Source organism: Condylura cristata, unplaced genomic scaffold (assembly GCF_000260355.1).
Source record: "Condylura cristata isolate star-nosed mole 26May11 unplaced genomic scaffold, ConCri1.0 scaffold00025, whole genome shotgun sequence".
Classification (NCBI taxonomy): domain Eukaryota; kingdom Metazoa; phylum Chordata; class Mammalia; order Eulipotyphla; family Talpidae; genus Condylura; species Condylura cristata.
The window spans coordinates 27,896,749-27,911,163 of NW_004567126.1; the positions used below are offsets into that span (position 1 = coordinate 27,896,749).

Below are 14,415 nucleotides of genomic sequence, written 5' to 3' on the forward strand. Positions count from 1 at the left end.
CTCCTCCACTGGACTGTTGATTCCAGAAAGACAGAAGTTTTCTGGCTCATTTTCTCTCTTTGGGTGTACTTGGCACTGAGGTGGTCTGGTGTACAAACTGAGTAGATGGTGTAAATGGGTGTGTTTCCTGCATATGTTGCTTTCATTAAAAAAAATATTTATGACCCTCCCTGGTGGCACAGCGGGTTAAAGCACAGCACTGAGAAGCTAAAGCCACTTCCGCATGAGTTCGATCCCCGCCTGCCCCGGAGGAGATCACATGGCGTGGAAGACCTCTCCTGACCCGCCTGCTGCTCCCCTCAGCAGTGTACTTTGTCAGCTGGCCTGTTCTGCTCCCCACTCTGTCTCTGGTAAAGCCTCTCACCACCCCTGAGCCTCTGGCCTGTACTCCAGTTCTGTATGTAAAAATAAATAAATAAATAAAAATATTTATGCATACAGAACTGGGGAATAAGCCAGAGGTACAGAGAAAGAAAGAGAATTTTCCAGAAACAGAGTGGGAGCAGAACAGGCAGATCGACAAAGTACACTGCTGAGGGGAGCAGCGGGCGGGTCAGGAGAGGTCTGCTGCGCCACGTGGGTCAGCTCTGGTCGGGAATCGAACTTGCACTGAAGCAGCTGCTGCTAAACTGGCAGTGCTGTGCTTTAAACCGCTATACCACTAGGGCGGGCCTGTTGCTTGCGTTTTACACACATTTTCCATTGCTGTTCACAAGCACCCTCAGGGGTAGCCATGGTTGTCTCCAATTTGCACAGGGTGATGGCAAGTCTTAGAGTAATACAGTGGCTGGCTCGGGATCTCTCCCATCAGAGCTACAGCAATTTCATTTCACTGTTTCCAAGGGTGTAAGGCTTGATACCAACTGTGCGGGAGAAACCATGCTGAGTGTTCATACACAAACCATCCTGTCTGATCCTTTAGCATGGTGCTGCATCTCTATTGCTTGGATGAGAAAGGCCAGATTGTCAATGGCTGGTTCAGGGTCAGGCAGCCAGGAAGGAGGACAAAGTAGGCTCTGCAAACCTGGCCAGTGTACTGGCCGCTGGGAAACTCCGAGCTTAATTTAGGTCCCTTGTTTAATTATTCATTCTCTCCTTTCTCTTCTCCTATTTATGACTTCCGCCTTCTTGTTTTGTTCCCTGGGTTAATGTCTTTTGTTTATATCTGCATCTTTGGCCTGGAGTGAATGAATCAACAATTCTGGAGGATAAAAAAAAACCAAAAAAACAACGCAACAAACCCAAATCTAAACTTGAACCCCTTTGTGGGTCTGAGGTCCTCTTCAGAAGTGTACCTTGAAGACATAAAACACTTTCAACATGTTCAAAACACAAGTACTGCTTATGCAATCTTGTTTGGTGTCTTAGTACCTCAGACCAGGCAGGCCATTATCGCAATTCTCCTTACATTGTCTGTGCGAACTGGGACGACCTTGCCCCACTTCATGGAAACTGAGACCCAGAGAGCAAACACATTTTGTAGGTGGGAAAGCAAGTCCAGAGCCCCATACAGAAAGTCTGCGTCTGAGCTGACGTTCTCACCATGGTGTGCCCTGACTCAAAGGCAGCAAGGATGGTAATTAGGTGCGATGTTTTCAAAGTGTTTACACTGCTGGATGTACACCCTCATCCAGTCGACCAGCAGAGAGAGGGTGTGCCCCTTCAGCCCCTGAGTCGTGTCCTAGCATGGCCAGAATAAAAACAGGACGATGGGATCAAGAGTGGGGGCGGGCGTGATGGTGGCTATGGTCAGGGGTGCTTCTTCCAAGGAGGTGTAGTTGAACAGAAATTGGCAAGATGAGAAGGGAAAGATCTCTGGGGAGACTTTTCCAGGCAGAGGCAAGGGCCCTGAGTCAGAATTGAACAGGTGGAGAACCCGAAGGAGTCGGCTTGGCTGGATCCTGGGGAAAGGGATGGGGGGCAGTGGTGCGAATGAATGCAGCAGGCTAGGCCTCACAGGGAGTGGATTTGGTTCCCAGGGTACTGGGGAGCCACGGTAGAGTTTTAAGTGGTCATGACAAGCTCAATGGCCTTTTGCCAAGCGCCCTGGGGCTCCAGCTCCGGACAGTGTCCAGAGGGGATCTCTCGTGCTAACAGCTCCGCCCACGTGTTCCACGAAGTCCGGCGCCCCGGACCCCACGTGCTCCCGCGGCCCTTTAAACGGCCCGGACCACGTGACCTCACCGCTCAGCCTCATTGGCTGGGGGGCGTGGCGACTTCGCGGCTGCGCAGTGACGCGCGCGTGTCGGCCCCGTCTCAGCCCCGCCTTCGGCCGGCGGTGGCGACGGCGGCTCTAGCGGAAGGGATGACGTCACCGGTTGGGGGGGCGCGCGAGCCGGCGCGAGGGGAGCGCGAACCGCAGTGAGTGTCCTCGCGCCGCCCGCCCGGCAGCCCGGCCGGCGCGCGCACGCCGCGAGCCGCTGGCGCTCGGGCTCCGCTCGGATTCCATGCAACAGCCAGGATGTGAAGCGGGGCAAAGCCGGGGGAACCCAACCCAGCCAGCCTCCAGGTAAAGGGGGACGAAACCATGAATTCGATTAAAAAAAAAAAAGAAGGTGCTCCTTTGGGGGTCTTGGAAGCAGTGGAGTGGGCACCGCGCCGGCTTTGTGCCGGGGAAGCCTGCACGGCCATTGTGCTCGGAGGATGCTCCGCTGCAGCCGGCTGCACGCCCAGCCGTGTGCCCGGCTAGCTGCGTCCGAACAATGCCCCGGAGGAGCTGGGCCGGTGAGGGCCGGGGCCGCGGGGAGGGAGAGGCGGGCGGGGCCGGGGGCTTCGCCTCGGCGGAGGAGGGGGCTGGGCTGGAATCGCCTGGAGCGCGGCGTTGGAAGCTGCCCAGCGCCGGCGGCTGCAACACCCCGGGCTGCGGGTGGGGCAGAGGCGCGGAGGGGGGACTCGCGAGTGCGGAGAGGGTGCTGGCCCTGGCAGCGCCGGGCCGGGGTCCCTGGGCGGATCCTGGAGGCAGGGGGCGCTGTGCTGGGGGGCGCGCGGATGCTCGGGAGTGGAAACCAGCCCGGGACCGGTGGCTCGACGCGGGGGCCGGGGGGACCGGCCGGTGCGCCCAGGGCGGCTGCTGTGCCCGCCGCCTTCGCTCTCCTGTTCTCTTACGTTGGAGGCCCCCCACTCAACGCTGTCTCCTTCTAACGTTCTCCTAACCTCATGGATCCCTTGGGGGGACGCCTCTCCTGCACCCCGGCCTTGCCCCACCCTTCTGCGGCCCGGTGCCCCCTTCTAACCTCCCGGGGAAAGCTAGGCGCAGCCCCCAGCCCAAGGGACTGGCCGACGGACGGGAGCGCGCGCCGGGCACCCCGACCTCCCCTCGGCGCTGGGGGCGCCGTGGGGATCCCCGGAGAGGGGAAGCCACCCCTGAGTCGCCAGCCCCGCGGGTTCTGCGCGCCCCGGGAGCCCCCTCGGGGGCTGGGGGGAGGGGCGGTGACGTCACCGGGGCGGAGTTGTCGAAACGGTTTGAAAGGGGCGCAGGGGGGGCGTGCCCTGAGGGAAGTCTACCCCCCGCAAGTTTGAGTGCGGGTGCTCTGGGTGCAGGGTTTTGGCCAAGTTCATCGTGCTCCTTATGGGAATAGCTCCCAAATTTAGCACTCCCCCGGTACCACCTTCCTGCAGGAGACCCTCCCCAAATCAAGAAACTCCCATTCCGGGCTTTCTCTCCAAAATTCTCAAAGCAGGCAACACCCTTCCCCCCCCAACAAACTGGAATTTTTTTCAGCCACACAAACCCCCACCCAAATCTGGAATCACCTTCTTTGTGACCACCCTTTCTCCAGATTTAAAACCCTTTAGTAGCTCCATAAATATTTAGCTTTTGAGAATGCCTCCCCCCCCAACCTTTCCTCAAATTTAGACAGCCTCTGGGTCTCTACCTCCCACCCCCAAATTAACAGACCTCGCCAGCGCTTCCATCTGGGATGCTACCCTCCCCCTCCTGGGCTCAACTGGGATTCCCCTCTCTCCCCCATCTCAATCTGGAGAAGTCCCGATTCTGAGCTTGGATCCCTTCTGCCTCTGGTCCAGTCCCTGAAATCGCGGCTTGGCTAACAAGGCTGGTGGAGCGGGTGTCTGGATGTCCAGGCAGAGGGTGAGGACTCTGAAGAGCAGGGACAAAGTCGGAGGGTCCCCAGAATGGGGACCAGCCTGCTCTGGTTCCTCTCAGCTACCACCTGGACCTTGACAACTGGGCTCCTGGCCTTCTCCGCTGTTGCCCACCACTGCTGTCCCTGGGGTGCCGGGGGTGAGGACTCCTCTTTGTCTGGGGCGCCCTGCTTCCCCTCAGAGCCGTCTTTCGGTTCCCGTTCCCGGGAGGAGAGGGGGCGCACCCTGCTCCGACTCCAGTGAAGCCAGCTGCCTGGAGCTTTTATTAATGGCCGGGGCTCCGCGGAATCTTCATTTGCATACACCCCTCCCCTCGCGGGTCCCTTTCCTTTGTGCCCCCTCCCCCCACCAATATAGCCTGCCTTCTGTCCCTCAGAATCTCTCTTCCTCTGCCAGCTGATACTTTGGCTGCAGAAGGCAGGCAGCTGGGGCTGGGGGTGGCTGCTACCCGCCCCCAAATCCCAGAGCCCACCAACTTGGACTTGGGTCTCTGACTCGACCCCCCTGGCCTCCTCAATGCCCTCTGCAGGGCATCTTGCTACCTGCTGTCTGGCTGAGTCTCCATTCTTCTTCTCCAAAATGCTTTGTCCTGCCGGACCCCTGGGGCCCCAGGGGTATCTTCACCATGACGGTGCACTTCTGCCTGGGGCCCAGCGCCCCCCCCATCCCAAGCCCGCAAACCCCTTGGGGGTTGCCACCCGGCTTACTCCATTGCCATGAGAGTTGGTATAATTGGGCTCAGGCAAAGAAAACGTCGCGGGAGACCCAGCCAGCCTGGTGAGCTCATGCGTTTTTCTATTCCTGCCACCCTGACCTATGACATGGGTCCCCCAGGGATGAGGGGCTGGAGCAGTGCTGTCAGTATTGTCCTGAGAGAGGTGATAGCCTGGCCCCCTCTCCTCCCCAGGAAGGTGGGGTTGGGGGCTGTTTGTTGTTCTGATATAGCAGGGGTGTGGCATTCGAGGGCACTGCTGGGTGGGGCCTGGATTACAGGGCTGGCAGGGGTGGGGGGAGATAGAGGGGAGTTCCTTACTCCCCACAGCCCTGCACAGGCCTCTGACCTGGGCTCGAGGTGAGTGCAGAGTGCGTCCAAACCAGACGCCTGTCTGCTGCCTGCTCGGAAATCCTTGCCACTGACAGCTTCTGGGTTTTACTCGATTTGGACTTTCCAAGCTCCTTTCTTTTTTTTCTTGCTTCCCAGGGGATCCCAGCCTTCTTTATGTGTCCATGGGTCCCGGTCGGAGACCCGCAAGGCATTTTTCCCTCAGCGCTGGTGCTGTTCTGAGCTGAGGTGTCTGGAGTAGGTGGAGGGGAGAATCTCCCCGGATGCTGGGGAGCTGCGGTGGCACCCAGGTGGACAGCCCTGGAGCAGCGGCTGTCACCTATTTTTCCAGTGGGTCTCCCAGAGCTGCCTTCTCCAGGACCCGCCCGCAGGCATCGGCTGCCCCACTCTGCTCATCACGACTGTCTGGGTGTGACTTGGTTTCTCTCTTGCCGACTAGATTGGCATTGAGCAGCACCTCACAGGTGCTGGCAGGCAGGGTGCACCTCTGCTTCCAGGTCTAGTGCCTAGAACTGCTGCTTCCAGAGCCAGGTGATGGGCGACCTGGGGGCCCACTGGCTGCAGGGCCCCGGACAGTGGTCAGGGAGGCGGCTGGCAGGGACCTGGGGCTCTGGGGCACGGTGTGGCGTTTCCACTGAGCCTCTGCGGCCCCGTGTTCACCTGTACCCTGTGTCTTGAGTACAGCCGTCGTGCGTGTGGGGGGGGGGGAAGGAAAGGGGGCGTCAGAAGAGTTCGGGATGGGGAGGAGATCCCTAAAAATAAAGGTGGGTATTTATAAACCCAGCGGTTTGGGGGATAATTGGCAAAGCTTAATGTTTTCAGCACAGAGCAATCCCCGCCCCCCCCCCCATTGGGTTCCACTGGCAGAGTCACGCAAGCAGATGCAGGCTCCTGGGCCTTCCTGGGGGTCTGCCCGTGGAGGGAGGCAGGGCCGAGAGGCTGAGCCCACCTAGCTCCCCGCTGCCTCCAGGGCAGCCTCCTGCCACCCTGCAGGGCATCCGTTCTCCAGCGTTGGTAAGAGGAGGTTGGTCCTCTGATGCTCTCTACCCTTGCTCTGCCCTTCCCCAAAGCCAAAGGCTCGTGAGCTGGTGGGGATTCTGGGCGACCCCAGCTGCTCCCGGGCTGGTGGGGACCAGAGGGGACAAGATTAATGCATAACTACTATGCCAGCATTGGGCCTGCGTGCCAGACCGAGAAGAGCCCGCCGTGGGTTGGCGGAAAAAGTCACGCCACTGCCGGGGTTGGGGAGAAGGACGCTTGGAGACCTTTTCAAATGGCTTCTAAATGTTGCCCTCTGCCCACCTCACGTTGGCCTGGAACCAGGGAACTGACTGGCAGGGAGGAGAAGGCGGTGCTGGGCGGAGTCATGGCTCGGGGCATGGCACCCTGGCCAGGACCGGCAGTGCAGAGGCGAGCGTCCCGCTGATTCGTGGGTCCCCCCCCCACCCCGCCCCTGACCTTCCAGAAACTCAAGGGTATCAAGTAGAGTACTGGTTTTTACCCTTTCTCTCTCTTTTTTCCTCTTTAAGAAAAGACACTTGAAACACCCGAACCCGACGTACCATTTCTGTCCTGTCTGACTGATGTTTCAGAAGGGGGATGTGCGTGGGGAATATGAAAAATCAATTGGCTTACGCGTCTGTAAAGGCGAAAATTAACGGCGGGAGGGGTGACTCACAAACCCGGCCAGACTTTTAAGTGGCTTTATTTTTGTCTCTTTTCTCCCCTATGGTGCTGCCAGCCCTACCCTCTCCTCCCCTGCCTGGCCAGCCTGGACCTGGCCATTGGTGCTCTTCTCACTTGGTTATGGGGTCCCTTCTTCTGTCCCCCAGGATTTGGACCCCCTCAAAGTCGTGCGGAATCTGAGTCCATCCCAAAAGTACACCCCGGTGTTGGGAGCGGCTTCTCTGTTCCTCTTGATGCCCCTGGCTGGGGCTTGCAGCTCTGGTTTGTGGGTCACAGAATGCCTTAGTGGGGCATTGGGATGTGAATTGCAGATGTTCTGCCTCCAAGGGGCAGATTTGTTGAAAACTCCCCGGGTGGTCTCTGTGCTGTGGAGGGTTTCTGTTTATTTGCTTGTTTTGTTTTTAAATCTTTCTGTCAGTCCTTTACAGGAAGGCCATGGGGTCCTGTCCTACTGGAGGAATGCAAATCCCGATTTTCCGCTTGGGTTTTTCCCTCCTTTAGTGACCTTGACTCTGCCCCTTAACCCTCTGTGAAGCAACACCCCTGCTAGTCAGCTCCGACTCTGACTCGCCAGGCACCCCACTGTGTAACTCCAGGCACCCCACTGTGTAACTCCAGGCACCCCACTGTGTAACTCTGCTGGCCGGTCAGCTGACCTGTCCCCACCGTCTCTGGCCTGGGTGTCCCGGCCTGCTTCTAGGGGAGCTATGCCTGAGACGCTGGAGGAAAGCATCCCCACGGGTCATCCGGTGCTGCCTGGGTCCATCCCATGCCCCCCAGCACCCCGACCCTTGTCACCAGCCAGCCCCAGCTCGAGGCCCCAGAACCTTGGCTGAGGCAGGCAGGGTGCAGGGGCTGGGAAGATGCTCTCTTGTGGCACTGTCACATGGGTAATTGAGTGTTGGTGGAAATTCAGGGGTTCTGGGGAAGCGAGGTCGATGCGTCTGTGTGTGTATAATTTAATGCCGCTTATAATTAACCCAGTGATCAGCAAATGAGGGGATGTCGGGGGGATAATAATAGCTGCTCTGACTTCTTTGGAGTTGTGCCCCACGCCAGGCCCTCTGCCGAGTAAGCACATTAAGAGCACGCTCGCCGCCTTTAACCTTCACGTCCCCCGGTAACACACTTGTCGTGCGCAGAACCCCGCTTCATGAGAGCGAAACTTAGGCACAGCTGGGAGCAGGAGATCACAGCTCATCAAGGACAGTGTATGGACTCTCACCTGGAGCCAGTGGATGCCACAGCCTGAAGCCTTCAGCCCCGAGGTGGGCAAGGGTGCTCTGCCCAGCTGCCCAAGGATTGTCCCTGGGCGACAGCTCCTCTGCTGGAGCACTGCCACTGCCTCTGCCTCTCCGGCCCCCATCTGCCTGCCTCAGGGGGTGCCAGACTCCACATCCCATCCGCTGGCTCTGTGACCCGAGTCAAGTCGCTCAACTTCTCTGTGCTTCCTTTTTCTGGGCATAGAGTGGAAAGTTACATCACCTCCTTGCAGGGGTGTTGGGGAATTAAATGAGTTAATGCGTGCCAAGAGATGCCCGGATAAGTCGCAGGTTCCTCAGCAGCGCCTCTCACTCTTGGCCCCCCCATGGGGTCCGGCATGGGCGAGATGGCAGGATGCCTCAGCCACTGCAAACTGGGGCGTTCCCCGTCACTGGCTGCCTAATCAAGGCCGCCCCACTTCTGCATCAGGACCAGGCCAGGCTCCTGGCAGGATCTGAGCCACCGGGGGCCAGGCGGTGCCTGCGGGGGAGGCGCCTGGGGGCCCCCAGCCGAGGCTACTGACTTCTGGGGTTCCTGCTGGGCTGGGGGCAGGTCAGAGATGATGGGGCTGTGAGCTGTTAGCTTTGCCTGAAGCCCCTCTTGGGGGGACGCTCCCAGAAGGGGTCAGTTTACAAGCTCAGCGTGCAAGGGTTCTTTGTCAGTTCAGTCACTCAATCAATATTCGTGGAATACTGGCTTCTGGAGAAGCCGAGAGAGAGACAGACTCTGGCTTCACATTCCAGTTCTGCCGTTACCAGCTACTGGGAGCCCGGCAAATGATATGGCTCCTTCGTACCTCAGTTTCCCCGTCTGGTTCTTTTTAAAGAAAAGCAAATTTAAAATGTAATTCACAGGATACAGCAGTAAGTGAGGCAGGCTGGACCCTGTGTCCCTGGACCCCAAAATCTGTTGAGGGCGTGAGTAAGTACACACATTTATTTTTAAAAAATCAACTACAGAGTTTCCTGAAATTGAAGGTCCAGTGACACCCAGCCCGTCACCTGGGCACTTTGTCTGGAGGGGCAGCGAGGGCTTTTCTGAGCTGCTGACCTTTGAGCTGAGGCCTGAGGGTGAGTCGGAGTCACCGGTAGAGACAAATGAACAAGTATTAGGGAGGCAAGTGCTAATCTAGAAGTGCGCACCCTCCGCTGTGTGTCTGTGGGGGGCAGAAGTGAGAAGGTTGCATTTGAAAGGGTTTGCTGAAAGCCCCCCAGAGCTTAGGCGCAATAATCAGCGCCAGCGAGACCTGGCAGCTTGGGCAGCGCCTCTCAGGGTAACTGTGAAACTGGCCCAGAGAGGGAGAGTCACTTGCCCAGAGGCACACAGCAGGCTCTGCCTGCCCACGCAGCCGGCCCTCTGGCTGCGTCGCCCCACACCAGTGAGGACAGGGAAACAGACAGGAAGGCACGGCTGGAAGTTATTCTCAAACCCCAGCTCGCGTGAAGTCTGGGAAGGTGATGCCAAGGAGTGGTGTGCACCGGCTGGGCTCACAGGCAGCCCTGCAGGATTCCGTTGCCAGATTTGCTGGGGTTTATTTTTTGAGGAAAAAAAAAAAACCAGAAATCTAGATTTTATGCAAAATCAGTCTATTTTACACGCCTGGAGCTTTCCTGTCCTTAAAACACCGTTGTTTGCCAGCCGCATGACACTGACGCTTCCCTGGTGGTTGAAGAGCCTCGGTTTCTGGGCCTGCAAAATGGGCATAGGGGAGCAGGCACCCCGGCAGCGTCCTCGGAGGCGCCACCTGTAAGTCACGGGAGGGCTGAAAACAGGGCCGGGCCAGTGTCCACGCTCGATAAGTGTTGCCTCAGATTATATTAATGCTGGTTGTAACGATAAACTTGATTTGAATTAAGTGCTGTGCAGAAGGAAGCCGGCGCATCCCGAGGGGCAGCACTGTGAGTTATCTGCAGGCTGCAGGGCCCATCCTTCGCGTGCTTGTCTTTTCCAGAACATACCTGTTTGCGCTCAGGATCTGGGGCACCTGATCACCTGCTTTATTTGTAGTCTATTGTGATGGCTCTCAGTCAGGGGTGAGGGGGCACTGGGTGATGGCTGGGGACATTTATGGTTGTCACACGGGGGTAATCTTGGCATCACGTGGGCGAGGACTGGAATGCGGCTCAGAACCCCCGTGTCCAAGATGCCCTCACTCTGTAGCAGCCAGAGCCTGAATTTATGCCGGCACTGCTGTAGCTGAAACCTGTGACAGCGAGAGAGATCGGGCAGACGAGCTGCTCTGTCGTGTCGTGCTGGGCCAGACGCCGACATTACCAGGCTTCTTGCTGCACACCTGTCTGGCCACACTGCCCAGCTGAAGACCTCAAGTGGTCAGCTGCCCTGACAGTGGATTCTAGAAATTCCAAGTGTCTGGGCTGTCTAGTAATGGTGCTGGACCTGGAAGGCGGGGCTGCCACACCCAGGCCCTTCTGCATTCAGCTGGGCCCAAGGCCCCGGCCCGGGAGGGCTCTTGGAGGCCTGAGCACTTGCGGCTTGACTCCTGACGCAGGGCCTCCCAGGGGGTGGGAGGTGACCCATTGCTGGCCTCCCCTGAGCCTCAGTCTTCTCATCCGTGCAATGGGGACAAATCTTGCCTGCTGCGTCATTGGGGATGAAAGGTATTTCCCTGACGTGTTGCCCAGGTGTGCCCAGGGAGCTGAATGTTCTGCCCCCTCATCTTTATGCAGTGATACTTGTGAACTGTTAGGGGAGTTGAAAATGGAACTCCAAGGCCAGTTTCCCAGACAACTGCCACAGAGGAAAGAACCCAGGCAGGCATTAAGTCCCCATCATGGGGTCTGAGTTTTCTCTTTTTGCCCTTAACCTGGCACCGAGAGGTAGCTGTCAGCTCTTGTCTGTCTTGATGGGAGAACTGAGGCACACACATCTCCTTCTTGCTCTCCGAACCCTGCTTCCCACCTCCTGAATAGGAGCTCGGTGCACTAACCTGTCGGTGTGTGCCTGCCCTGGACGTGGAGACCCGGGGCGTGGTCCTGGATGTGACTCCAGCCAGCACCTGCCCTCCTAAGCCTCTGCATCCTCCATGTCTGTCACAGAAGCAGCGATGAGTGACTGTTGAGGGCAAGGGTCTGAGGACCGTGTCCAAGGCTCAAGTGAGCCCTGCAGCAGCCTGTGAGCTTTTCTCCTAGGGAGGAGGATGGAGGAGCCAGGGGCCCCAAAATGTGCACCATAGCTGGGCCAGGTGATCTGAAGACTCAACTAGCCCTGATGTTCTTTTGACATCCTGCATGTCCAGTCAAATTTAGGGTGATAAGAAGTCACCAAGGAGCCCCGCAGGAACAGACTGGAGTGATTTGGCATTTGCAGCATCTGTGTGTGAGCCTTGACTTGGCCTCATGCTTTCTAGAACCCTCGGCCAGGGGCTCTGCCGGCTTTCAGTCTCCATTTCTGTAGACTGAGGCTGAGACCATCTCTTGGGTGGCTGGACAGACCAATACTGAGTGTCCCTGGCAAGCACTGGTGGGTGGCAGGGCTGCAGTTGGTAAGTGTCACCCAGTAGACTGATGACTGCACCCCAGTAGGTAAGGGGGGCTGGCATGCCTACAGGGCTTTGGGGCAGACGGCTTGGGGAGATGAGCCAGTGTTTCACAAGTCACCTGGATCGCCCCTGCTGCAGTGCCAAAAGCAGGCTAGCAGGAGCCGGTGGCAAACCCGGGTGGGGAAACCGAGTCACGCTAGTGCAGCCACAGGTGTGGTGGCCAGTTCTGACCTCTGCCTATGCTGAAGCCAACCTGCAGCTGCCTCGAGGCTTCTGGACGGCCCAGCGGGTGCTCCGCCTGCTACCACCCAGGTCCAGTTCCTCACTAGGACACAGGCATTGCCCCGGCGGCCAGTCCTTAATGATTCAATGGGTCCTCCAACCCCATTCGCTTGTAAAACCTCAAAGAGGAAAATTGTGTCTCGCGCGCCTGAATAGGAACCCACTATGTCCTTGACATAAGTAGGCAGAACCTTAAAAATAATTGTGATGCGAGCAAAAAAAAAAAGACATTAAATCATCGTGCCGCTGGCGTTGCAGGTTCAGAGCAGAAGCCGAGGGCGACCGAGACGGCAAGGCCACGTTAGCACACGCTGGAGGCTTCAACTGGCGTAAACCAGCAGAAGCCCAGGGCCAGACGGCCGCCTGGTCGGCTGAGCTGTGGCACTGACTCCACTGGGGGTCGTAGGGGGCCCAGGTCCCCTCCTACCTTCGGACCGAGGTGCTCGGACTTTGCCTATTTACTCCTGCATATTCCTTCTCTGCGGCCAGGGGAGGTTGGTTCTCCCTGAATTCAATTAATGAGCCTATTAAAAACTATTTATTTTCCCTGACAGTTGTTTACTGAGGAGAAGGAGATGAATTGGCCAGGCAGCCTCATCAGGCAGGCAGGAGGCGGGAAGGGTGCCTGGTACCTGGTGCCTCGGGGCTTGAGGAACCAACCACAGGTGGGGTCTTGCCTTTGGGAGCCCCCCCCCAACACAGTGCCCGACTTGGGCTGCAGCCACTCTTTCCAAACTTGGAGTCTTGGGAAGGCGGACTCTGGGCTGAGTGCGAGTGTCCTGGGGTGGAGTCGGGAGCCGCTCTTGGCATCCGCCATCGCTTTCCAGACAGACAAGTCTCAGATGGGCTGGTTCTGCTACCTGAGGCTGCCCGACCGACCACATGTTTGTGGCGGGCCTTCCCCGGACTCCTTCTCTTCTCTGCGTTGAACCTGAGTCCTGTGATTTATCTGGGCACGTCACTACCTGGAGGGAAAAAATTCCCAGTGTGCATTCAGCTGTCTGTTTCTTGTGATGGCGTTCCGACCTCGATTGAATGAGCAGGATTTCCTGGAAATGCACATGCTCCCTTCGGTGACACTCTGCTCCCCACCTGTAAGAATGTGGAGGTGATGGCAAGTGCACCGGCAGCCACTTTGGACTGTGAAGCATCAACGTGATGGATAAGAATGGGCAGTCAGCACTGGCAGGAGCCTGAGCCGTGGTAGTGCTGGGGTGGGCACAGGAACCTAGAAAGGCCAAGCTGGGAGCGTTCCTTTATCTGAAGAAAGAAATCACGCGCCTCTGCGCTTTCCTGCGCCTGCAGCCCACCTGGATGCTAAGCACAACAGTAGGTGAGCTGCAGGATGCAGTGCTTCTGCTCCTTGCCACTCTTCCTTTTAAGAGAAGCATCTCCTCACCTCCCTATTGAAGTTTGCAAAGTCATTATTTGCAAAATTATTTCCAAAATGTGTCCATCCCCTGGTTCCCCGTCTCACCCCTTTCCTGTCCTGCTTTCCCTCAGAGCCCTGGCCACCATCTCCACCTCCCGCCAGAGCTCCTCAGGGAGGCATTTGCCAGCACCCCTGCCTCTGTGTCCCTCCCAGCTGTGTGCGCAGGAGGGCCTGCGAGCGGGTATTCTGCACAAACCCATCCCCACTCACTGGGGAGAAGCCAGGCGCAGGGACACCTGAGGTCTCTGGCTGGTGCCAGTGCCCGCAATTGCACCAAGCAGCTGGCTCGATTCTCCCTCTTCACCCCACCTCCACCCCCCCTCCCCCCGGGCGGCCAGTTGGGGCGAGCCTGAGTCTGTCCCAGCGGCTGCTCCTGATCCTTCCTCTCGCCCCCGTGTTCTCACCTCAGCCTCCAGAAATAGCCCCTTTAAAATAGCCGCTCCTGCGTGCTGGGGCCTTTGCCTGCCCACGGACGTGATGCCGTGCTGTCGGCCGGCCTCCTTATTGCTGAAGGATTTTTAAAAATACAGTTGGCGTTAGGTATTCCCCGCCCCCAGCCCCCCCCCCCCTTTATGCCTGAAGAAGCCCAACCACCCACAGGGCTGCTTTCAGTCGCAGATCTCCTTTAGGCTGCGCGTGTTTGCGCCAGCCGCAGTCTGGCCTGGGCTTCACCTGCGCCCACACCCACGGCTCCGGGACCACCCGACCTGACCGACGGCGCCCCACGCTGGTCAGGAAGCCCCGCCCTGCAGCCCAGCCCCACCTCTTTTGGCTGTGTGACCTTGGGCAAGTGGAGGAGCGGAGGCTCAGCTGACCGTCTTTGAAGTGGGACTACCTTGGGCTTGGGGAAATACGAGGCATTTGTGTCCCAGGGCCAGCGGCAGCGGAAGGCCTCTGCGCCCTGCGCCCCGAGTGGGAATCCGACGCCGGGGTGTGAGGGGAGCTCACTGGGTGTGAGCCGCTGTCCCTCGGACTTCCAGCCCCTGTGAGGAGGAAGTCAGTGACTGGCCCTAGCTCTGGGAACCTTCAGGGAGTCCCTTCTTCCTTTTCTAAAAATATTATTTATGCATGCATGCAAGAACTGGG

At 58.1% G+C, this 14,415-nt stretch overlaps 1 protein-coding gene across 1 annotated transcript in view; it reads left to right on the forward strand.

The window, feature by feature from the left end:
• Nucleotides 1-2,387: 2,387 nt before the first annotated feature.
• The window catches only part of PTPRS (protein tyrosine phosphatase, receptor type, S), a 91,042-nt gene continuing 79,014 nt past the window's right edge, over nt 2,388-14,415 (forward strand). The window contains exon 1 of the mRNA XM_012729411.1: nt 2,388-2,509. The gene's annotated coding sequence lies outside the window, so the exon portion shown is untranslated. The remainder of the gene's footprint in view (nt 2,510-14,415) is intronic.